Source organism: Mus musculus, chromosome 3 (genome assembly GCF_000001635.26).
Source record: "Mus musculus strain C57BL/6J chromosome 3, GRCm38.p6 C57BL/6J".
NCBI lineage: Eukaryota > Metazoa > Chordata > Mammalia > Rodentia > Muridae > Mus > Mus musculus.
The window spans coordinates 111875119-111902690 of record NC_000069.6 but is presented as its reverse complement, the minus strand read 5'-3'; the positions used below and the strand labels follow the sequence as shown (position 1 = coordinate 111902690).

At 36.1% G+C, this 27572-nt stretch overlaps 1 long non-coding RNA gene across 1 annotated transcript in view; it reads right to left on the bottom strand.

The window, feature by feature from the left end:
• Positions 1-20788, bottom strand: part of Gm6602 (predicted gene 6602) — a 200099-nt gene extending 179311 nt beyond the window's left edge. Inside the window, exon 1 of the long non-coding RNA NR_045362.1 lies at positions 20405-20788. This is a non-coding gene — a long non-coding RNA (predicted gene 6602). The remainder of the gene's footprint in view (positions 1-20404) is intronic.
• Positions 20789-27572: the final 6784 nt, after the last annotated feature.

The window sequence follows — 27572 nt, the reverse complement described above, 5'->3', positions numbered from 1 at the left end:
ATGAAGACTGAAGTGAGGACACTATGCCCCTCCTTAGAAGTGGGAACAAAACACGCATGGAAGGAGTTACAGAGACAAAGTTTGGAGCTGAGATGAAAGGATGGACCATGTAGAGACTGCCATATCCAGGGATCCACCCCATAGTCAGCTTCCAAATGCTGACACCATTGCATACACTAGCAAGATTTTATCGAAAGGAACCAGAAGTAGCTGTCTCTTGTGAGACTATGCTGGGGCCTAGCAAACACAGAAGTGGATGCTTACAGTCTGCTAATGTATGGATCACAGGTCTCCCAATGGAGGAGCTAGAGAAAGTAGCCAAGGAGCTAAAGGGATCTGCAACCCTATAGGTGGAACAACATTATGAACTAGCAAGTACCCCGGAGCTCTTGACTCTAGCTGCATATGTATCAAAAGATGGCCTATTCGGCCATCTCTGGAAAGAGAGGCCCATTGGACACGCAAACTGTATATGCCCCAGTACAGGGGAACGCCAGGGCCAAAAAAAAAAATGGGAATGAGTGGGTAGGGAAGTGGGGGGGGAGGATATGGGGGACTTTTGGGATAGCATTGGAAATGTAATTGAGGAAAATATGTAATAAAAATAAATAAATTAAAAAAAAAGTAGAACCAAAACCTTGAATATCTTTACTTGCTCTTATATATAACCTAAGGGGGGAAAAACTGATTATAAGTATTACTATTTTTATCACAAATTCTCCTAATCTATGATTTTTCCAAGTTCATTTTCATTTATGTGCCATCCTTGCCAGTTTTCTATTTAACTTCTAACTATTCTATTTATAACCTATATTTTTCTATCCTCTTTCATTTTTTATAATTTGGTAAATACTCAGATTAACAGATTAATTTGCTCAAGTTTACCTACTCAAATTTCATTTTCAATTCAGTGATGTTACTATGTATTCCCTATTATTTCTAGTTTATTAATTCATCAGATTATTGTGTTAATTTTTGTTCAATATAAGTATTGTGATCTTTATTTTAAGAAGTAAATATTTATACCTCATAAACAAATGTGCCTCTGGATGAGTCTCATAGTATTTCTTCTGTTGTAGTCTAATTGCTTAATTTCTGAAAAAGTAAATTAATTCTCTTAAGTTGTTTCCTCTTGTGAAGAAGTAGGGTTGTTGTAAGAGCCAAGGGAACAAGACATGTGCCAAATTATAGTGTATCCAGTAATTCTAATCCAGCCACATATCAAGAGATCACATCGAAAGACCTTCTAGATCTATGTGATCTGGCTGGACTGCTGACATGCCCTGGATTGCAGTATGATCTTGGCTGAGGGGATGTTCTCTGAGGTGAGTTTTGAGTGTCAGCTCTTCTCTCTTGTCCGAGATAAAGCAGCAATTCTAGATGATATTCAATAGAATTGCTCTTTAGAGGAGATTCAGTGAAATAGTTCTCTTAATCCAGGGGTGGCAAAGGCTACATAAACCTTGCAGACTGAGTAGGTGTTTTCAAGGAGAATGTAGATCGTTGGCTAAGTCCTGAACTGCTGAGAATGCTTTAGTTGCATGAGGAGGAATTCCAGGTGCTTAAATCTGTAATTTGGCCATGAGGCTACATGACTACTTCAAGGGATATGAAGGTGGGGGTTCCATGGATATATGCACTCTACATGCAGATCCAGAACAGGGGGTGAGGGATGCTTACTCCTGCCCGTCTCAAAATGAGATTTTTGGGGTTTGGACCTGTCTTGACAGCATTCTTGTTCCAGGCACACAACCCAGTCACATAGCTCATTTTTCCCCACAGTAATGTGGATCTTATTTTATTTGTTTTTAAAAGTTTATCTTTTATTTTTGAGATCATAATATAATTACATAATTCTCTACTTACTTATTCTCAAAACATTCCCATATACCCCATCTTGCTTTATTTGTGATTTATGGCATATTTTCCTCTTTTTTGTTAATTGTCATTATATGCATAAATATATATCATTATTCCTATATTTGATACCATTGCTTCTCACAGGGGTAATTTTCAAACATATGCAGGTGTCCCTTGTCATGCGCACTTAGCTGCATCATGCAATCTCAACAATATGGTAAGCTCAAAAGTGTCTGAATGCTGACAACGCCATACATACATGTGTTTCTAAAGTAGGAATAGTGACTTCCTAGGTTTTCAGTGACATTTGAGAATTTTGTATTTTCTCCTTATTCACATACCATTGGACACACAAAGTTCAATAGGCATTGGTTTAACTGAACATTAGTACCTGGACATATAGATATCTGAAAGAGCAGTAATATTTTCAGTTTTCTCTAGAGAGAAATATACATGATATGAAATATTTGGTTTTATACATTTATACATTCCTCCATAGTAGGTTCAACCTATAAACTGTGAAACCATATTCCATTTTCCAGCTTGTATACAATGTACATGTGAGATTCACTGAGAACTTGTTCATGTTCTCTTGTTTCTAGTATATCAACCTAGCACCTAAGTACTATGTTTTAAATAATACTTATAGGGAAGCATTTGGCGATAATGGGAAATTCAATCATTTAAAATGTTCATATTACAAAAGAGAAAAGGATAAGTGTCCCCAATAATCATATCTCTATGAGATAAAATTGAAGTAATCTAACCATTTCATATGTTAACAATGCAAAAATTATTAGTTTACTATCCTTTAATTTGGCATATGTTGTAATGTACTAATCACAAATGTATTAAATCTTCTGAGAAACTATGATTATTAAAAGTTCTAAAATTGTCTATATACTGAATTTGTGAGCAGAAGAAGTAGCTCATGTAATGGAGTATTATATTGCTTCTCTAAGATATATATGTTATAAAGACAGTGAAAAAAATCTACTCAAACACTAATAAATAGGAAGGCCATAGCTGCATACAAACAGACCTTTTAAAACTAAAACAGTGTTTTAATTGAATAGCCTGCTGAGCCAAACAAAAATCAAGGCTCTCCCAGAATCAAACTCTGACTGTCATACACTTTAAGTAAAAGCAAGCAAAATGCCACTCCATGATGCCAAAGAGTGTTATGGCCCTCACAGGGCTTTGAAAAAGCTTTCAGCAAGTTTTTTTCTAATTGCATTTTCCCACCAGGTTAAAAGAAATCTCTAATCAAAGTGCTTTTCTAATCTCACAGGTACTTCCCTACCTGTGCCACATGGGAGACCACTGTGACTCAAAGGGAGGCCTTTTCGGTAAAATTCAAACTGATTTTAACAAAGTTCAATGAAGAACGAGATTATTGAATTTCTTAAGTAATGAATCTGCCTTTTAAGAACTTTTCCAATGAATGCTTGTTTGTTTTGTTTTTCCTCATAAAATACTCTGGCTTTTGTAACTACCAAAATAAAATCTATGCTGTACATATAAATGTTATATTTACACATATATTAAATCATTTTTGGACATGTATGCAATATATAGGTCTAATTCCTATAAATTCATAACATTTATAATGAAGTTAAATGTGCAATGAATAACCAATGATTTTAAAGTGTGTTTTAAAGTACTTTACAGAATATTTCGCAGTTTTAAAAAACTAGATTCATATCTTCCAATTCTAGTTAGAAAACAGGACTGTTTTGATCTTTTCACATCTTTACTTATTCATAATACAGATCTCTATTCTAATGTCAATAATTAGGGTACTCTTAGTTTTTTAGTAAGAATTAGGGTACTCTGTTTTGTATCTACTATGTCCTATATAAATTTTTTTTTTTTTTTTTTTAGATTTATTTATTATATGTAAGTACACTGTAGCTGTCTTCAGACACACCAGAAGAGGGAGTAAGATCTTGTTACGGATGGTTGTGAGCCACCATGTGGTTGCTGGGATTTGAACTCTGGACCTTCGGAAGAGCAGTCGGGTGCTCTTACCTGCTGAGCCATCTCACCAGCCCCTATATAAATTTTAAAATGGCATTAAGGCACACTATCTTCTTTAAAGCTATATAAAGGAAATCAACACACAGAGACAGATGACCATACATTAAATCCATAATTTTCTCATGATGTTAGTGTTCATTAATATTTGCATTGGTCCCATAGCATCAAAAGTTCATGCAAAATTTAAACATTTTGTTAGATAAAATCAAGCTAATTACCAAACATGTTTTACATTATGTGCACATACAGGTATCAAAAATCTATAGAAGCTATTACCTTAGTTCCTGACTGTCCCTTTTTAGGTAAATATATTTTTCATCAATGTAGCACACAAAATATTCACTCACTCTTTATCTGTCAAGAATATTCAAAATTCAGCATACAATACCCCCCATCCCAATTCCATTTTACAATAGTAGATCTCTGAGACCTATGCAATGATTTTTATTTAATTTTGATTAGTTTAATAATTTACAAATAAAAGTATTAATGTTCATGTATGGACCCCTAAGTAGTAGAGAAAATATAATTAAAGATGGTTGTGAAATTGCCATATAGGAAAAGATAATTTCAAAAATACAGTAGTAATTTGTTCATGTCATAGAACCCTTTTAGGATAATGAAAGGGAACTAGACATGCAGTCAGATTGAATTGATAGAGCTACTAATATTTCTAACAAGAAGATTTTAAACACATCATTTGGCATATTTTTGGTAGCTTTATAGAAGACCTCTGAATATGGCTTTATCCTGGATTCTCTTGGAACAAATTTCCAGTGAGTGCTCCTTTAGTGAGCTGCTAGTAGCCAAAAGAGTTGCATTCTTTACTTAACAATTATCTAAGCATTTGCTAAATAGTATTGCTATTTTTGTTGCAAGCCCAAAGGTATACAAAAATGAATAGAAATAAAATTGTAAAAATTTCTGCCCATTAGTTGTATATCAATCTAATAAAGTACATTATATATTATGAATATATATATGCATATACATATATATGTACATGCGTGTATGCTTGTTTATGTGTATGTGTGTATGTTTTGCTCTCATCCCTTATCCATCATATGAAGACTATTAGAGAAATCACAATTTTTCAAATTGTAGAGAGCAACTGATACTGTGGTGTCCAACACCAACAGATAAAACTATAATACAACAGTGTTACAGAGGTGGAAGAAAATTGTCATTACTAGAGACCAGGTTATATCTTACTTGAGAGTGTTTCTCTGCTTGAAAGAGAAGCTGAACTCAGGAAAGCTCACCAATAATCTCACCTAAAGAATAACATTAATTTGTTCCTGAACTGCTGACCAGAAGGAATGTAAACATTTGTGTAAACATTCAGTGTGGTTAAGATTTCACCTAAGTGTAGGGCAGAACTACTAGCTTCCTGTGGATCAGGCAAGTGAATAAAGTAAACAGAACTTTTTATCTGAGAAATTAGTGTGTGAATCTAAACATACAGAACTGTTGACTGAAAAACATAGAAATACTCGCACAAAGAAAGGAATGAAAATGAACAGCTCTCAATTGATGGAATTTTTGTAGTTTTTACACCAATTTAGCCCTTAGTTTCTGGACCACTTAGACTATGAATTTGGATTTTGGGATAGACTGAGGATAGGGATCCAAGACATGTATCAAGAACATGGACTTGAAACTATTCCTCTTAATACTTTTTGTTATATCCTAGACTATAGATACTGGGCAACAGCAGGAAATATATTTTGCCTTGACCTTCTGTTCCCCCACATGAGAAAACAATACTAAAAATTTTTTTTTGTTGTTTTGATATATGAGTAAAGGTGGCCACCACATATTTAGTTCATTTGAATCTTTTTCTGTTGCTCTCTCTTCTCTGTTGGATTTGTGTTTTCAAGCTTTGTTGTAGAGATGGGAACTTGAATTGAGCACAGCCAAAGTGCCCTTGAGCTTCATGCAACAATCTCAGTATTTCCATGATGTACACTGTTCCAACTGCTGACTGCATGCTCCTTACCCCAGATGACTCAGTAGTACATGGACAATGAATAAGTGTACCTGCTCTTTCTGGACTCAGCCAACATTCCAGCTTTCTGGTTCCTTAACTACAAGGCACCAGTGTCAGCAGTAGTTAATCCTTATCATTCATTTATTGTCAACAAAAATACTGATAGTGTTAATTTCTAAACCTGGAATATATAGCTATATTTCCTATTTAATATAAGTTATTAAAATAACTAAAGCTCTTACTAAACCTAAAAGATTTATAGCAGCCTTAATTTCTGTTATTACTACATTAATCAGTATTGTTTATGCAGTTGCTATGTCTACTATAGCTTTGATTTAGCAAGTATGCACTGATAATCATGTTAATAACTTATCTGAGAATGTATTCCTTCCTATTTTTATTCAAGGATAGCATTGAGATTAATAGTATTAATGTATTAGAGGAAGTAATTATATATAAGGGAACTCAAATTAAAAATATTAAAGTTAGATTGGCTACAGCTTGCCATTTTGGATATAAATGGATTTATATTACCCCTTTACAATACATTAGGACAAATGTTGTCTGGAATAAGATCCATGCCCAATCAGAAGGCCTTTGAAATCATTCTGACTTGGCCAAGCCTATGCAAAAGCTTCATACTCAAATCAGTGCTATCTGACATGTTGGGTTACAAATCTCAAAAAAGAAGATGGCTAAAACATTTTTTGACTAAGAACTTTCTTTATACATTTGAATACTAGGAATGGTGGTAATTCTTGTTATTCATTTTCTAGTCATCCTCAGACAAATAAGTAGTGGATTGACAGCCCCCAATGCAGAGATTTGAGAGGACTAATTAAAAAATAAGGGGGGGGGCAGAGATAGAGACTTTCCCAGAGAAAAGCCTCCTCTAGAAAAGCTTCATGAGTGTGATGCAGATCGCTTTCTTTTTGACAAAACCGGAGAAGTTAGGTCCCCACATGGCAGAGACCTGTGAGCATAGTCATGCAGAATCCTTGCCTTTCCTGAGGCATTGGTTGGTTCACTTCTGCCTTGTGTTTGCATTCTTGGCTTTGATAATGGGAGCCCCTACTTGTACTTTGTGACAGACATTTCCTCAGAACCAGACAAAGGAAGCTTAGACTATGACTTAGTCTTGGTTTTCCCAAAGGGTCATGGGAGTGGAATAGACCACTACCCTTGTGATTTTTATAGTGGGGATGAAGCTGAGTCAGAACAGGTGCCTTTACTGGGTATATCAACTAACATCCAGATGTGCTATTCCAATGAGAACTTAGTTCTGACAAAAACTTGTCCACTAATATGTTCTAAATAACAGTTATCTGGTTATAAAAATGTTAGAAAGGTCTTGTTGGATCTCTTGTTCTAATACTTAATGAAAACATTCAAAGGTAAGCTAGGCAAGGACAATGAACTGATTCAAGTTACTGATTTCCCAACCACCCAAGGCATTAGAGGAATTAGATCTTTTGACTAATATATGGGGAGATGATATAAGTCAATAATTAGATAGAATTTCCTGGGTATGTACTCTATCATCTCTTTATACTGTGACCATAATTGCTGCCAATCACTTGGTTATGTACCAATATGCTAGGTTAGATATTGAATGCTCATTGAATCTGTTTACTCTATTTCGATGCAGTTCATAAGTAAGAAGAAAGCCATAGAGATTGCGAGGAGAAGGAAGGTAAAAAGTATTGTATGCACATTATTGTTAAATCTAGGAAGTTCTTAAAAGATACTGTAAAAGAGAAAAAGAGAACATTAATGTAAAATCTTTTCAGCTGTGAAAAAATAGATGCATAAATAAAGATGGCCTGAATTGTCTCAGCTCCAGAATATGTGAGCCATGCCTCTAGATGAGAGTCTTCTCTCCCCTATTCCACACATCCTCCTTCAGGTTCTGAACCCTGCCAGGACTGGAATTTGGCGAGCAATGACAATAACAACTGGCAAGTCAATATGAGTGAAATCTTACAAGGCTGGATGCCAAATAATGGCTTTTGATTATCAGGTTATGAGCATTCCTGCATGGATAAGTCCTATGATATATTATATAATTGAAATCAGTCTATCCTACATACACACAAATACATAAACAAACACACAATCTGCTGCGTGTATAAAATATATATGTGTTTACATACAAATGTACATATATACGTATATGTGGATATATAACATATAGGTAACATATAAGAGTGTATATAAATAAATAAATTAGTATTTTTTTAAAGGGCATGGATTTAAGAAGGAGTATAAGAAGCACAAAACGCATTACAAATGGGAAAAGACATGTATATAAAGTGTGTGCAGAGAAATTATTATTGAGCAATATTACTGCTCTGGTAAAGAATCACATCCAAAAATCTTCTAGGTCTGTGTGAATCTGTTGGAATGCAGACATACGCTGAATTACAGAATATTCTGTCTGGAATACAGATACATCCTTAGTATACTTTGTTTAATCCCCCAAAATAAATTTAGTTTGTAGAGGGAAAGTGACATCAATTGCGGGGCAGAAAAAAAATGATTATTTAGAGAAAGATTTGACAGAATAAGTCAGAGATAGTATATGACCAAATCTCAGAAGAACAGCACAGAAATGAGGGAGTGGGGTGGGATCAGGCAATTTTCAGGAGAGTTTTAAAGAGTGGTTGTACGTAAAAACAGAACAAGACAGAGAATGAGAAGATTAGAACAAATTGCCAGAATTAGTTTGAGGCCAAGCAAAGAAATGCATTAATAAGCTGAGACAACTGAAAGTGTTTCCAGCCCCATGGAGGGAGCAACAATGTCAACTGGCCAGACCCCTGGAGCTCCCAGGGATTGGACCATATAATAATAATAATAATAATAATAATAATAATAAATGAAGCAATTTGAAAAAAGAAAACTCACTGAAAATTATATATAAAGTTAATGGAACATATCAAATCATAAATATTTAGTTTAAAATGTCTAACTGTGGGATAAAAAATGGGGTCCCGCGTTCACTCAGGGATAGGGTCACTGAGCCAGGCAGACATGGGGAGTTTGACTGCTCAGCGGAACCCCACAGAACCACCAAGTAGGCATTCGCCTGTGAGAAGCCTTGGAATCCCACTCCGGGAGTGGGAAAAGGAACAGTCTGGCATCTCTGAGGAACTGCAGGAGTTTGGCTCCGGCTCCATTGCTCCAGCACAGTGTTCCGATGAGATGAGCAGAGACAGTCCATGGTTTTAAGGCCTTTATGATAGAAAGGCAGAGAGAGGGAGGAAAATAGAGAAGCAGAGGCCAGCCATGGACAAGTGGAGGGAGATGAAAAGGGAGGAGGATGGAGCGGGAGCAAGGGAGCAAGAGTAAAAGCAAGAGGATAAGAGAGGCAAGAGAGCTCAGAGGAAGCAAGAAGCTCCTTTTATAGTGGGCTGGGCTACCCAGGTAACTGTGGGGGTGGAGTCCAGACAGCCTACATGACTGATGGCCATAGAACTACAGAGCTGGGGCCTCATGTCAGCAGCCTATGTCTGGGAGCATGGCAAACAGGCCTTCTGTCCCTTGCAGATTAATCTGCTAGATCTCTGGAGTATAAACCTAGCTCTACGAGAAAATACGCTGCCTTTCACTGTCTCACATCTAACAAGTATTCAAAAAAATAAGTAATATGTATATAATATAATTTAAAGAAAATTAAAATATTTACAAACTCATGTTCAATAAAATGTTTCATAGTATGACATTGATGATAAAATATACAATGTAAAAACATCAAATAATTGTAATTAGTTTGGAAAACATCATGTGTCATTCTGCATATAAATAAAATAAAAGTCTCAATGAAGAAAACATATTGGTAGACTATGCTAACTTCTCAAAGAAGAAATGATAATGATAGAAAAATCAGGTAAAAGGTGCCAGTAATAATAAGCAAGTCTGTGGCTATGTCGTTGTTGTGACAAGAAAGAAAGGTAAGAGTAGATAGGACTGACAATTATATAAAAGTTCAGATTTGTGGTTCGTTGAAGAATTTTATAAGATTACTTTTAAAGATAAATAAAACAATTAGTCCTTCCTTTGTAAGTGCAAATTTCTACCTGCCAGTAAGAGGAGCTGGCTGAGAAAACTCCCTTGCTTGCTCACACTTTTTAAATATATAACAAGTTACTTAGTTATGACTGTCCACGAGTTATTGAAAATAACTTGTTTTCTTTATCTGGACTACAAAATGCTATTTCTTGTAAAGATATTTTGGGTTTTGTCATAGTCATTCACTAGAAGGAAAATAAAATGTAATCAAATTGTAATTTTATACTGCTTAAAATTTTGTTGGGATATATAAGAGATGGGAAAAATAAAATCTTTGAAACTTATAAAAACATAAAATTAATTGAAATTCAGACTAAAGCTAATTTCTTAAAAACATACCACAAAGGAAATAAATTCAAAATATATTAATTTCTTACTTTGACATTTTAACACACACACACACACACACACACACACACACATATATATAAAACAACAATTAATATAAGGGAGGCCAAGAATGTATAAGAAAGTACAAGTAATATGTGGGAAGTTTACAGAGAATTTATGTAATTGTAATTTATGTAATTGTACTTAGTTATGACTGTCCACGAGTTATTGAAAATAACTTGTTTTCTTTATCTGGACTACAAAATGCTATTTCTTGTAAAGATATTTTGGGTTTTGTCATAGTCATTCACTAGAAGGAAAATAAAAGGTAATCAAATTGTAATTTTATACTGCTTAAAATTTTGTTGGGATATATATAGGAGATGGGAAAATACCAGTAAATTAATAAATAATCTAAACTTTACTTTTTATTTGTAAAATAAATATCAGATATGACCTCAGATTACTGAACATACTATTGAGGGCCTATAAGTAAGTGATATATTCTTTAATAAATTCAAGTATTTACAACCATAAAAAAGCGGCACCATATCTCACAAAAACATATTATAAAGATCCGATAATATATGCTTGTAATATTTCCTGATAATAGGCTCATGAACACAAACTTAATTGAATTACTGTTAAGTGTGACCTTTAAGTTGATGCTCTAACTAAATTCCATAAATGTTAAATAATTATGGGACATTTTTAAATTGTTTTAAAATGGCTATATAAACTGATGACATTCATCAGTAACTCATTTTTTCTTATGTTTGAGCAAACATATGAGACTTATATTTGCAACACACATTCAGAATTCAAGAATTCTACAAAATGCCCAGCAGTAAAAAATGCATTAACCTCACAAATGTCCGTGGAAGAACTTGCAAAAGAAAATAGATGATAAAATTATATAGCTTGTGCCTTTCAGTTTTAGTGCTTCCATTACTGGCATGGGATTTAGGTTCTTATGAAGGGAGTATTACAGCCAAGTGAGTTTTCACTAGGGTTGATCTATCCATATTATCAACTACACATAGCTTCATGTATAATAAATACAACTTCAACAAATGTGTCCATCAAAGTAGAATGTCCTAAACTCTAAAACATGAGTAATATGTCATGGGTTACATATTTGGATTTTATGTGCTTTTTATGTTGCTGATGTAAACTCACTGTTGATAAAATGTAGAGACTAGGAGCTGTGATTCTGAGCCTTCTTAAGGATGCTATAATTTATAAGGTCTTCATCTTTCAGGAAAACCTAATCATAGTTTTTATTCCTTGCTACTTCATAACTAATTTTGTTACTGTTATGGATCATAATTACTTTTTTGAAGACAGAGATTTTCAAAAGGAGGTATAAGATTTACTAACAGGTTTCAAACAGCTAGACTAAGAGGGAGTTGTATACTTAACATCTAATAATGACCATAGTTGGAAACACTAGCTTGTGTTATGAACTTGTTCTCATTAAATATCAATTACTTAGAGTAAAATATAGTAGAATATAAAGAGAACTTCACTCATTTATCCTTTTACATTTCATTTACTGATTGATTCAAAGTAGAATGTGACAGCTGTTCAATTTAGGTTTCATTAAACATTGAAGCACTGAATTGAAAAAGATAATTGGGCTGGAGAGATGGCTCAGTGGGTAAGAGCACTGTGGTACATTTACACAATGGAGTACTACTCAGCTATTAAAAAGAACGAATTTGTGAAATTCCTAGGCAAATGGATGGACCTGGAGGGCATCATCTTGAGTAAGGTAACCCAATAACAAAAGAACTCACACAATATGTACTCACTGATAAGTGGATATTAGCACAGAAACTTAGAATACCCAAGATATAAGATACAATTTGCAAAATACACGAAACACAAGAACGAAGACCAAAGTGTGGACCCTTTGCCTCTTCTTAGAACTGGGAACAAAACACCCATGGAAGGAGTTACAGAGACAAAGTTTGGAGCTGAGACAAAAGGATGGACCATCTAGAGACTGCCATATCTAGGGATACATCCCATAATTAGCCTCCAAATGCTGACACCATTGCATACACTAGCAAGATTTTGCTGAAAGGACCCTGATATAGATGTTTCTTGTGAGGCTATGCTGGGGCCTAGCAAACACAGAAGTGGATGCTCACAGTCAGCTATTGGTTGGATCACAGGGCCCCCAATGGAGGAGCTAGAGAAAGTAACCAAGGAGCTAAAGGGATCTGCAACCCTATAGGTGGAACAATATGAACTAACCAGTACCCCCCGGAGCTCGTGTCTCTAGCTGCATATATATCAGAAGATGGCCTAGTCGGCCATCAGTGGAAAGAGAGGCCAATTGGTCGTGCAAACTTTATATGCCTCAGTACAGGGGAACACCAGGGCCAAGAAGTGGGTGGGTGGGGGAATGGGTAGGGGAGCCTGTGGGGGACTTTTGGGATAGCATTGGAAATGTAACTGAAATAAATACCTAATAAAAATTAAAAATAAAAGATAATTGATGTTCATGTACTAACTGGAAAAGTTGGACTTCAGAAAATAAAATATCTGCTCATGTACAGTGAAATTTGCCACAGAAATAAAGGTGCACAGATGCACACAGCCAGGTACTCATTTAAGTCTTTGGATAATTTTACTTTTTCTGATTGAAACATAAACAATGTCAGAAGCTCCAAGAACAGTGAATAGGTATAAGGTGTTTGAGGACAGATGGGAGACAAAAAAGTCACTGCTGACATTGGTGATGAATGCATGGTCTTGGCATATTTTGAGAATGGTAGGTCAATTGTTACTTGTTTGGTTAATGATAAAAATTTCAATTACCATAGATGGAGAAAATAAGATATTTCAAAACAAACCCAAGTTCAAACATCTATTCACAAATCCAGCTCTACAGAAAATACTAGAAAGCTTTAACCAAATAATGATAACTACATTCAAGATAAAACAGGAAATAATACCATAACAGAAAAGAAGCACACAAATTAACACACACAACAAAAACATCAGAGTGACAGTAAATAACAATCACTGGCCATAACTATCTCTCAACACCAATGGACTCAATCCCCCAATAAGAAGAGAGAGGTTAATAGTATATTGTGAAAACAGGGCCCATTACTCAGGGGCATACAAGAAACACACTTCAGCAACACCTTTGGCATTATATAAGAGGAAAGGGCTAGAAAGAACTTTTCCAAGCAAACAGATGCAACAAAAAAGCTCGAATAACCATTCTAGTATCTAATATCTAATAATTTGGTTGGCATTTTGACCAAAATTAATCAAAAAGACAAGGAAAGACACTCCATACTCATCAATGAATATCTATGCCCCAAACACAAGGACACCCACATTTGTAACAGAAACATTGCTAAAGTTTAAATTGTACATAGAACCCCACATATTAATAGTGGGAAACTGCTGCCCCCCACTCTCACCAATTGACAGGACATCCAGAAAGTAAACATACAGAGAAATAATGAAACTAAGAGACATTATGAATTAAATGGATCTAAGAGAAGTCTAGAGAATATTTCACCCCACAACAATGGACTATATCTTCTTCTCCTCACTACATAGCTCCTTCTCCAAAACTGACCATTGGTTGGAAACAAAGCAAGTTTCATCAGATAAAAGAAAACTGAAGTAGCACTTTGTATCCTATCAGACCAACATGGATTGAAGCTAGACTTCAACCACAACAGAAACACTGCAAAGCCTACACACTCATGGAAATGGAACAACTCTCTAGTTGCTAAGAGGAAAGTTCATAGCCCCAAATGCCTCCATAGATAAAAAATATCAAAGAGTTCATATTACTGTGATTTTTTAGCAGATATTCAAAGTTGCCAGGCAAGATAGATGAATTTTTGGTAGCAAAAGTATATATTTAACCAACCATGGAATGACTAACTTCTGTTATCAGAAAGTCTCTCTCCAGTCACTTGGCCACTCACTAATTTATAATTAACCTTTATTTTGATATTTTTAGACCATTTAAATATGGCTATATTCACAGGACTTAACTATATCACCTCGAATCAATTATATATTTCAGTTATGAAACATTTAGAATGCATCACTGTAACTAAAGAAAACTAAGTGTCATGTTTTATCACAAATGGGCTCTTTCTTTTTACCTATGGATTATTAGTATTTTAAGGTGTTATTTTTATATTATATTTTTGTTACATATTTGAAATTTTTTAACATCTGTTAGGAAACTATAAAGAAACTTCTGATCACACAGAGCTTATAATAAATTGGGAAAGGCCTTGCATTTCACTACAAATAATAATAATAATAGGACCATAGGTAAATTTCTAATTCACAGGGATGATATTTTTATTAGTATGATTGACTGAGACACTAATTCCATGTAGACGGCCAAACAAACCAATGCTGGTAGTCATCAAGAAACTGAATTTGGAAATTGTTGAGGTATTCCAGATAATAAAAGAAGTTATTTTGGATTCAATATGAATTAATATTAATGATAAGACTTGGAAACAAAGAATGAATAATTTGATGATTAGAAATATTAAGAACTGTGTGGCCACAGGAGGCATCCTCCCTAGGCTCTATATCCACAGTTCTGTGAGTCACAATTAAAAATGTCCCCATTGATTCTTGGGTGCCACCCGTATCCCAAGTTTGACTTTTTCCTGGAGATGCCCGCCTCCCTCTCATCTGTTGCAGATTTCTGTTCATTCTCATGGTCATCCACCCATCTGCCCTGCCTCTTCCCACATCTGACTCCAACCTCCCCTATTTCCCCTTCCAATCCCCTCTCCCACCTTACTCCATCTGCCTTCCATGACTATTCTATTCTCCCATTCCGTGGAAGAGTAAGCATCCTTGTTGGTACCTTCCTTCCAGTCCGGCATCCTTGGGTCTGTGGAGTGTAGCATTGGCATTGTGGATTTTATGGCTGATATCCACTTATAAGTGAATTCATACCATGCATGTCATTTGGGGTCTGGTTTACCTCACCCAGGATGATATTCTCAAGATCCATCCATTTGCCTACAAATTCATGTCTTTGTTTTTCCTAGTTGAATAGTATTCCACTGTATAAATTAACCACGTTTTCTTTATCCATTCTTAGGTTGAGGGACATCTAGGTTGCTTCAAGTTGCTGGCTCTTATGAATAAAGCTGCTATGATCATAGTTGAGCAACTATCTTTGTGGGACCATGGCACATCTTTTGGGTATATGCCAAGGAATGGTATGGCTGGGTCTTGAGGTAGAACTATTCCCAGTTTTCTTTTTTTTCTTTTTTTTTTTTTTTTGTTTGTTTGTAACTTTAATATTTTCAAACCCTTTTTTTTTTCCTTTTTTTTCCATTTTTATTAGGTATTTAGCTCATTTACATTTCCAATGCTATACCAAAAGTCCCCCATACCCACCCACCTCCACTCCACTACCCGCCCACTCCCCCTTTTTGGCCCTGGCGTTCCCCTGTACTGGGGCATATAAAGTTTGCGTGTCCAATGGGCCTCTCATTGCATACACTAGCAAGATTTTATTCCCAGTTTTCTAAGAAAAAAAAAAAAGCCAACTTGTTGATGAAGTTCTCATCCTACTGTTTCTACCTCCTGAATTCTGAAGCTATATATATACCCATAATACTTGCATTATACATTGCTACTTTGTATGAAACTCAATTCTTTGTTCACGATAGTTGGCCAGTTAATCCTGTGAGCTTCATTCTCAGACTTTGATTGTTTCTGAGTAATTATAATAAATATTCTGCAGTACTAACCACTTTATTATGCTTAATCCTAGTTAAATTTTCATTTATATATTATTATTAATTTAGATGAGGATAAAGAATTTCAGGAAAATTAGTTTCATTTATATCTTTTTCAGATCTAAAGATCAATTAGTTGCATTTAAGATGTCTCTCCTCAGATCACCTCGCTTTGAATATTTGATACCTACAACTGCTGCAAATAAATGAAAATTCAAGCTAGTTAGTGACTATTGGAGATAATTTGCATTCATTTTAATATATTAACACTTCAAAACTAACATTTAATTTTCAAAATGTAGACTTACAATGTGAGTGCTGCAACAAGATTTTGGCAGACTGAATTAATTAGCTGGAGCAAAATTTCCCTAGAGCCCTTTCTGTAACACCTTTCTGAGGAGAGTATGCTTTTTTGATTTTCAGTTCCACTGGGAACAGGATCGTGCCTTAACAATTTCTATTCCCCCCCCTTTTTTTCTTTTCCAATACAAGAATTGCCATTACATACTGAATTCTATTGAATACATTATTTTTTAAGTGATACACAACAGGTGTTTGAGTGACTTTTCGAATATATCCCTAAAAAATTCTTTTTTTTTTAATTGAAGAGGCCAGAAAAAAAGTATAAAAGAATTCTCAATTAAAACTTTGTCATGACCTGTGAGAAAATTTCCTTAAATTTCAGATCAAGTTATTTAATCTTGAAGCATATCCTTGGTAAAGAAGAAAAGATGGATAGTCACAATGAGATTGGATATGTCAAAGGGCTGACTTGTCAAATTATGATTTCAGTACACTTTTAATTAAAACATTTGCAAAACCAGCATAAAATATAATATGCCTTTTCTGAGAATTTTAATATTTAGCACGTTTAGATTTATTATTAATATTTAGATTATTTATTAATATTTAGATTATATTTTTAAATCATTAATCAGTTAAGGGGCTAGAACCTGAAGTGTCACCTATGATAAGCAATTATTTAACATTGATATTGCCAGTCCAATAGTTACTGCTGGCCTTTGATTTATTTACTTATGTCATATGTTTGAGTGTTTGGCCTGCATATGTATCTGTGTGTGTATCATGAGAGTTCCTGGAGAGTCACAAGAGTTTTTTAGAAACCCTGGATGAGAATTAGAGGTGGTTGTGAGTCAAGATGTCAGTTTTCATAACTCAACCTGAATCTTCTGTGAGAGCCACAGGTGCCCTCAACCATCTGGTCACCTCTCCACTCTATAGTATAACACTCCACTCAACTAGGCATACTAAAGTGTTATTATTCCAGCTGATTTCTTATTTTGTTAACACTATCTCACATCTCTGGACACTGGTGTTGTGATCACAAAAAGTGAAAGAGCTATAAAAATATGTTCAGCCAGGGCATAGGGGAAAAGGGTGCCTCGGTGGGTATTGTATATATACAATAGAGTTTATTTAGGGCCTGGGGAGGGGAGTTAAGAGAGCAGTAGAGGCAGAGGAAGGCAGAGAGAAGGAGAGCATAGAGAAGTAGAGGCTAGTCATAGTCACATCGAGAGAAAGAGGGGAAGAGAATAAAGAGAGAGGGTGTGCAAGGGGGCAAGAGGCAATATAGAGGCAAGAGGTTAAGAGAGAAAAAAGGGGCCAAGCAGCCCCTTTTATAGTGGGACAAGCCTACCTGGATATTGTCAGGTAACTCTGGGGTAGAGCATACCTGGCTACTGCTAGGAACTGTGGTACTCAGTTTAGACAGAATACCAACAATTGATGTTCTCCATTGGAACAATATTAGGGAAACATGAAGCAGACATTGTAAGACATTTATTACAGAGTTTATTCTTTGTTGAGAAAATTTGTCTTCGTATAATAAACTCTAATCATGCTTTCCCCTTTTCCAAATCCTCCCAGATCCTCCCCATCTTCCTATTATTCAACCTCACAAAATTCCTTTCTCTCTTAAAAAGCAAGCAAAATACAAACAAAAAAATCAGTAAAATAACACACACACACACACACACATACACACACACACAAACACACACAGAGATAGATAGAGAGAAGAATTTCCAATAAACACAAAAGAAAAACAAGTAACATACAAGCAAAAGGCCAATAAACAAATAAACCAAAAGGCTGTCTAAGATAAAAATCTATAAAAATGTCATTGAGTTTATTTTTTGATAGCCATCTACTCCTAGGCATGGGATCTACTCTGAAGAGTATAGAATATACCTGAAAACTCTCCATTGAAAAGGAGTAATTTTTCTTTAGTAAACAGATACTAATTGCAGATAGCATCTTGGTTAGGGATGGGAAATTCTTTCTGTTTAATTCTCTTACTGTTATAACCCCACCTAGCTTGGGCCTGTATAGCCCTATGGATGCTGCCACAATCTCTGTACATCAGTCTTAGTGTGTCTGGAAGTTACGATTACATTGGGTTTATCCATCACTTCTAGTTTTTAACAGTCTTTTGCTTCTTCCTCTTCTTGGAATACTGAGCCCTGAGGAAAGGGTTTGATGAAGACATCTCACTTAGGACTGATTGTGCCGATATGTCTTACTCTCTTCACATTGTCCATTTGTAAGTCTCTGTGTTAGTTCCTATCCAAGCAGGAAGAAGCTTTGCTAGTGTAGGTTGAACGATTCAGGATTGACAGCTACGGCATTATGTCATCAATCGATGCTGGGGACAGCATGCAATGACAGGGACTGCCTGCAGGAGACATATCCCTCCAGGGAACACACCATCTGAAATAAGGGACTGCCTGCAATAGGCCCAGATGGAGACATCTCAGTAGCATGTGGCAGCTCTTTATAAAAAGCAGTTGTTCCCATTTCTCCTATCCTTAGTCCTGGACAACAGCTGTATAGATTTCATTTGTGCATGACTGCTTTTCAGTTGGCCTTGGTGTGCATAATTATTCAATTATATCTGACTTTCTTACTTCTTTCTCCTTCTGCTCTAGTGAATTCTGTGAAACTAGATGTTCCTTAATGTACTGATTCTTAAACAATTAAAAAATTGAGGCCTAGGGCACAGCACAGCACAGCACAGTCCTAATGGCCCAGGTGTATGCTGTGTGTTCTCATCTTGGACACAATGTAATAACTGTACAATGGCAGTTCCAGATCAATGCTTGATTTACAAAGAAAGTTTGAAGAAATTATTAGAAAATTAATTAGAGCCAACACGGGACACAGAGAAAGAAAAAAACTATTAAAGTTTTTAAATAAGTTTTACACAACATTTGAGAGTGGTTCCTGGATAAGCAAGTATAAAAATATATAAAATCTTATACTAGTAAAATTAAGTCAAAACACTTGGGACTCTTAGGACAGTCATTGTGTACAATGTGCAAAAGTGGAACTACTGAGTTAAAAGTTAACTTGATTCTTTCTGGCCACTGCCGGGCAGCTTTGCCCATGTCATTTATTATTAGAGCTTCACAAGAAAATGCAAGTAGCTGGCCTCAGAGCTCTGAGCTCTGAAGTATAAGTTAAAGTTTAAATAATGATAAGTCTGGAACTATTATTATTTTTGTTATAGGCTTGGGAATAGGGAAGATTGAAATTTTGGGGAACAATTGTAATTCTTGATGCTTTGTGGGGCATGGTTATTCTTTTGAATTTGATTTGGCAATGATTACATAATATTTTTTTTAGTTTTTGTTTGTTTGTTTTGGGTTTTTTTTTATTTTTGTTTTTGTTTGTTTCCTGGTTTGCAGTACCAATAAAAGAATGGGGCAAGAAAAAGGCAAGCGAGCATGAGAAGAGCAAGTGAAGAGAGAATGTAAAGAGTGAGTGAGGAGCGAATATGAGGTGTTTATGACTAGTGGGTGTGTGAGTGAAAGAAGAGTGAATGTGGTGTGTGTGTGTGTGTGTGTGTGTGTGTGTGTGTGTGAAAGGGGAACAGACAGATGTGTGTATGAGCATGAGAATTCAAAAAAAGAAAAGCTCATAGGAGAAAAGCAGAGAGCACAAGAGAATGAAGAGTCTGTGCAGCCTCAAGCTGCAAAGGAAGGAGCAAGAGAGAAAGATAGCAGACAAAGAGAGAGAAGAGAAACTTTAAGCCTTGAAAAATGGTCTGTCAGCTTGTACCCAAAAAGTAGTTTGTGTGTATTCATTATGAACCTTACAAATATTCCTGCTTCCAGTTGAGAACTCCGACCCTGTGTTGAGGCTGGACCCCAACAAATCATTAGCTAACACACAAACATTTGATGTTATCACATGAAAAGGCAGACCATAAACCTTTATTGCTTAAAAAAAAAAAAGAGTGAAGATGCTATCCCATTCACTACTTTAAAAATACGAAAGAACCCTTAAAACATGAAGACATAACAGATGACTCTTTTGCGACACCACTCACCTCTACTCTAGCATCCTTTGTCTGTTAACTCTGCTTCTTCTTCTTCAAACATTTCCTTCATAGTCAAACTCATCTTTGTAGGAAAAAATTTCAAATAATGTAATTTATCTGTCTAAACTTTGAATAGCTCATTACTGTGTGTGGTTAAATCTTGCAACCACCTCTCACAGAAAGATGAAATATTTTCAGCTCTTTTCAGCTGGAGGTCAGGGATCCTTTCGGCTTGTGTTATATCCTGGCTTCCTTCCTTGTTGCTGTCTCTTTGATTAACCCAGAAACAGATTTTTCTATGGTTAACAAAATGAACTCTGAGAAAAATCTGAAATGTTCATCTCCCAAATAGCTGTTTCCCTTTCATGTTCAATGCAAGTTCTTCTTGAGCATATTTCATATTTTAACTGTGTCTCTTTAAATGGATCATAAATTCTACAGCAGCAGGGAAAAGGTTACTTTTCTATTTAAACCTGGTATTTTAGTGAAGTCTGGAATAATGCTATTTCAACCACTTTCATTCTAGTGTATGTACAAAAGAGAAGTTAAAACCACTTTTGAATTTTTTTCTCTATTTCATATATTAGATTAAATGGATTTTTATATGATTTTGTAAATTATATTGGCAAAATTAAAATTTACATGCAAAATAATATTATTCTTAGAAACATGCAATAACTGTTGAATATACAAAAGAATTTACTTACCTCATTATATCATAACAATTCTATTACTGTTGGAAGAGGATGATATATGTCAATGAGATAAGCATGAAAGTATTTGAGTAAAATTAAACATTAAAATTAAAAATAAAAATTCAAGACAAGAGACAAATTATGTATGGTAGTAAAAGGAGACCAGAGAGACATTTTAAAGCCTTTATAGCACATTTCTGCAGTAAGTCCTCCTCTTATCTTTTTGTTTGTTACTCTAGTTGATGCATTCTTCTCCCAATAGCTGCATCAGTTGTGGGCTGTGTCTCAATTTTACACTGATGTCTGCTAAAATACCTCCTCCACAGAAATTACAAAACTCAATTGAATTCACCTGTATCAGCTGCAGGCACTAGAAGCTGGAAAAGACCATGAAGGTAAGGATCTCTTCTTGGGAATAGAAGATGTTTCTTTTTCTTTTCTTTTCTTTTTTCTTCTTTTTTTTTTTTTCTTTTTTCCAAACCATGGTTTATTACATGAGACACACAAGGAGAGTTTATAGCAAAGGTCAGCCCAGCACTTATACCAGAATGCTTTCCCTATACATTGCTATGCAAGTACAATCAAGAGAAACTGCCCACCAGAAAATGTTGATGACTGTTAATACTTACATATTCTCAAATAGATACAGAAGCAAATCACTACCTTCTAAACAACTCAGAATTCTTATCAGTTTACAATAAAATCATAACTGTTCTTTGTTCAAATTTTCAGAACAGAGAAAAGATCAGTCCAGTCTCTCTCTCTGTCTCTCTCTCTCTCTGTCTCTCTATCTCTCTCTCTCTCCATCTTTCTCTGTCTCTCTGTCTGTCTTTGTCTCTCTCTCTCTGTCTCTCTCTCTCTCTCTCAATTTCTCTCTGGATTCAAGATTGTAATCCATTTCTGTTCAATTTTTATTTTATCTTATATTTATTTAATCTGAAGTGAATAAAAGTTTTCCCGGCATGTATCTATGTGTACCACACATGTGCCTGATGCCTATGGACTTAAGAAGGCCAAATAATCCTTGGACCTGGAGTTAAGATGGTTGTGAGTAATTTGTAGATGATGGGATTAGACTTTGTATTCTTTACAAAAGCAACACTTATTATAAAATGTTCAGTCATTTTTCCAGTACCCATTTAAAAATAAATGATATTATTGGAGTACATCTAGGTATTCTTTTTTAATTTTTTTTAATTAGATATTTTCTTCATTTACATTTCAAATGCTATCCCAAAAGTCCCCCAGACCCTCCCCCCATCCCCCTACCCACCCACTCCCACTTCTTGGCCCTGGCGTTACCCCATACTGAGGCATATGAATTTTGCAAGACCAAGGAGCCTCTCTTCCCAATGATGGCTGACTAGGCCATCTTCTGATACGTATGTAGCTAGAGACATGAGCTCTAGGGTACTGGCTAGTTCATATTGTTGTTCCTCCTATAGGGTTGCCAACCCCTTTAGCTCCTTGGATAACTTTCTCTACCTCCTCCATTGGGGGCCCTGTGTTACATCCAATAGCTGACTGTGAGCATCTACTTCTGTGTTTGCCAGGCCCCAGCATAGCCTCATAAAACACAGCTATATCAGGGTCCTTAGTTTTCTTTAGTTACAGTGATACTTTCTAAATGTTTGATAACTGAAATATATAATTGATTCGAGGTGACATAGTTAAGTCCTGTGAATATCGCCATATTTAAATGTTCTAAAAATATCAAAATGAAGGTTAGTTATAAAATAGTGAGTGGCCAAGTGACTGGAGAGAGACTTTCTGATAAGAGAAGTTAGTCATTCCATGGTTGGTTAAATATATACTTTTGCTACCAAAAATTCATTCATCTTGCCTGGCAACTTTGAATATCTGCTAAAAAATCACAGTAATATGAACTCTTTGATATTATTGTTTTATCTATGGAGGCATTTGGGGCTATGAACTTTCCTCTTAGCAACTAGAGAGTTGTTCCATTTCCATGAGTGTGTAGGCTTTGCAGTGTTTCTGTTGTGGTTGAAGTCTAGCTTCAATCCATGTTGGTCTGATAGGATACAAAGTGCTACTACAGTTTTCTTTTATCTGATGAAACTTGCTTTGTGTCCAACCAATGGTCAGTTTTGGAGAAGGAGCTATGTAGTGAGGAGAAGAATATATAGTCCATTGTTGTGGGGTGAAATATTCTCTAGATGTCTCTTAGATCCATTAAATTCATAATGTCTCTTAGTTACATTATTTCTCTGTATGTTTACATTCTGGATGTCCTGTCAATTGGTGAGAGTGGGGGGCAGCAGTTTCCCACTATTAATGTGTGGGGTTCTATGTACAATTTAAACTTTAGCAATGTTTCTGTTACAAATGTGGGTGTCCTTGTGTTTGGGGCATAGATATTCATTGATGAGTATGGAGTGTCTTTCCTTGTCTTTTTGATTAATTTTGGTCGAAATGCCAACCAAATTATTAGATATTAGAATGGTTATTCAAGCTTTTTTATTGAAGATTCAGTTTAGTACTGTACACTGAGGTTAATCTAGCATATGTCCAACATATACACAGCAGACAATGAGCAATTTCATAATGTTATTTGAAGAGGAAATTGTATTTGATTTACAAGCTTTGTTCATGAGCATTATTTTGAGTATTTTAATTCCTTTCTAACTTAGGTTTTAAAGAAAATAATGATACTTAAATTTTCAGGTGTTCAGAAGATTGCTCTCTCTGGGGTAGGAAAGTGTTGAATATCCTTAGTTGGGATATGCAAAAATGGGAAAGGAAAAAAAGTATGCAGTCATTAGTCAAAAGGATTCAAAGCAATTCCAAATGATATCAAGAAGAAAAGCAGGACACTACGGTGGAGTCAGAACTGAAAAGTCAGACCTGGAGTCAGATGCCATGCTATAAAATTACATCATTTTCAGTAAGTCAAAGTAAATCTTGAACTTTTCAGAAAATTATTTTATTTTATTTTAATTATTAATTAATTATTGTATTTATTTACTTCTCAAATGTTGCCTTCCTCCTGGTCCTTCCTCGAGATTTCTTCCTCCATCCTCCTTCCTTTCACCTCTGATAGGCAGCCCTCCCAGGCATCCCCCTTCCCTGGGCCATTAATTCTCTACAGGATTAGGCAGATCCTCTCCCATTCTGGACAGACAAGGCAGTCAATCCTTTGCAACATATGTGCCAAAGGTCTGAGACTAATCAAGGTATACTCTTTGGTTGATGGGTTAGTTTCTGGGAGTTCCCAGGGGTTGAGGTTAGTTGACATTGTGGTTGACACTCCTATGAAGTTGACACTCCCTACAGTTCTTTCGTTCCTTCCCCTAACTCTTTCATACAGGTTACCAACCTCAATCCAGTGGTTGACTCTGACTATCTGTATCTGTCTCAGTCAGTATTTGGTAGAGCCTCTCAGAAAACAGCCTCTCTAGGCTCCTGTCTTCAAACACAATATAACATCAATAATAGTTTCAGGGTCTGGTGCCTTCCTATAAGATTGATCTCAAATTGGGAAGTTCACTGGTTTTCCATTCCTTCAGTTTCTGCTCCATTGTTGTCCCTGCATTTCTTTTAGATAGGAACAGTTTTGAGTCAAGTTTTGAAGGTGGGTTTCCATTCTCTTCTCTCCACTGGGGCCCTGTCTAAATACTGAAGGTGGTCTCATTAGGTATCATATCTCCACTGTTGGACAATTTGGCTAACTTCACCCTCATTAAGTCCTTGTTTTCTTCCCCATCCCAGGTCTCTGGAACTTCTTAGATACTTCCCCTCATCCTCCTACCTCTGAAAGCTGCATATTTCCATTCATTCACCTGGCCTGCTGGACTTCTCTCATTTCTCCTCTCATACATGATCCTGTTTCCTTCCTCCTCCACATCCACTCTCCCACCCAGCTCCCTCCATCCTTCTGCCTATCATGCTTATTTTCTTCCCCCTTCTAAGTGGGATTTAAGCATCCTCACTTGGGCCTTCTATGTTCTTTAACTTCTTAGAATCTATGGAGTGAATCACTGGTATTTTATACTTTTTGGCTATGTATTCTTTTCTTTTTGTTACTTTGCTTTTTTCATTCTATCAGTCACAGAATATAAATTACATCATAAGATGATTAGGATACCTAAAACGATACCATTTTTATAGATTTCTTGGTTTAGAACCACTATATATTTGGGTTAACAAATATCAATTTTAATTCCCACTGTATATATGATTAGAACATTAAAAGATATTGACAGTATTTTCTCTGCCCCTGAAAAGTTAACTGACTTTATAAGCTATGAAAAGGTTTGGAAATTAGCCAAAAGATTTTGAAAGACAAAGTAAAATCCTAAATTATTTGATCACTTAGAAAAAGGGAAAAATTACAGTCAAAGGGACAAGAGGAGTGGACTCCCTCAAGTACTCGTATTCAAGCATTGAAACTGTATGAGATATCAAAATAAGCTTCCTCAGGTACAAAATTAAAACAGAAAGGGAATGAATCTTATAAAGATTAAAAAACCTAAAAGTTAATAATCTTCACGACTCTCAATGAAAATATTTCAAGCTTAAACACCAGCTGCAAACTGTAGGTTTAATCCAAATTCAGAAAAAAAGTATGTCATTAGAATTGTCACCTACATACAAAAACTAGAATCTGTGATTATTGTGAGATAAGTACCCTCTAGTAATTTCTGTGAACAAAGAAAATATCCTCATGCATAGAGAGAAACTTACTATTTATTTATTTATTTGCTACGCTCTCCGGTCGAGTCAACTGGACAAGCCGAAAGGCTTAAAAGTCACTCATGAGGCAAAAGAGTTTCAAGGAAGCTCTCCTCCTGGAGTCTAGTGTTCTCTACCCATACATTAATCTTTCATTCCCAAGTTCCATTACCGCGCTAGTCTAGAGTATGGATCCATGTGCCCTCTTTCAGTATTTTCCTATTATAAGTGCTCTGACATGGCTAAAGCCTTCAGCCAGTGTTCCAACAGTCCAAGGGCATCCTTGACCAAGATCAAGGGTTTAGAATTCAGCAAGATTGTAAAAGCTAAGTCACTCCCTTACACAGGAATTTACCATCACTTAGGAAGAAGGAAGTTTCAGACCAAAGGAGAAACCAGAATAGATACTATAACAGAGTTACACCCATACACACGTATTTACAATGGCCTAAGGGGAAGGTGGACTATACAAGAGACTAAAATAGGAACTGTGGCAAGGATGGGAAGCCCTTGACCCTGGCTTCTAAGATTAGTGAACTTTAGGTGGAGCCCTTGTTGATCCCAGCTGTTATCAATGTATTCTATCCTGGGTGGTTCCCATTAGACCTTTTGTGTTTGCATTCCTCTGTTTTATGTAAGATTCTGGTTACCTCAATTGTACCTTGCTAATATGTCACCCAACTTCCTTATTGTCCTCTGCATAAAAAGTCTGATGCTCGAGTTGTAAAATTACACTCAGATTCCACACGAACTCTCCTGTGTGTGTCTGTTTGTCGCTCATCCACGCTTTGCCCACCCAAGTCGAGAGACCCCGTTCCACGCAGACACAGGGACCCAGAAGGTCTGCGGCATTTATTTATCTACCTATTTATTTGTATTAATCATTTCATTCATTTACATTTCAAGTGATATCCTCCTTCCCAGTTACCCCTCTACATACCACTCCATCCCATTGCCCCTCTCCCCACTCCCCTTTGCCTCTATGATGGTGCTCCTCCACTCACTCACCCATTCCCTCTTTACTGCTCTAGCATCCACCTATGCTGGGACATCAAGCCTTCACAGGACCAAAGGAATCCCCTCCCACTGATGCCATATAAGGCCATCCTCTGCTACACATATGTTTCTGGAGCTATGGATCCTTCTACGTGTACTCTTTGGTTGTTGGTTTAGTCCCCGGGTGCTCTTGGTGGTCTGCTTAGTTGATATTGTTCTTCCTATGGGGATGCAATCCCCTTCAGCTCCTTCAGTCCTTCCCCTAGCTCTTCCCTTAGGGTCCCCAGCTCAGTCCTGTGGTTGGCTGTGAATATCTGTCTGTATTGGTAGAACCTCTCAGGAAATATCCCTACCAACCTCCTGTCAGGAAGAGCTTCTTGGCATCATCAATAGTGTGGGGGTTTGGTGTCTGTAGATAGGATGGATCCCTAGGTGTGGCAGTCTCTGGATGGCCTTTCCTTATGTCTCTGTTCCAATTTTTGTCCCTGTCCTACCTTTAGACAGGAAGATTTCTGGGTTAAAATTTTTGAGCTGGGTGGGTGGCTTCATCCACTTGGGGCCATGCCTGGAGGGATTTCTACATGTTCTATCTTCCCTTTGTTTGATATTTCTGCTGAAGTCATTACAGTTGGGTCCTGGGAGCCTCTCACTTCCTTGGTGTCTGGGACTTTCTAGTGGCCATTCCCAGCTCCTCATCCCCCAGGGCTACATGTTTCTATCCATTTTCCTGAACCTCTATACTTTTCTTCTATTCCTTCCAATACCAGATCCTACCACACTTCCCCCCACTCCTG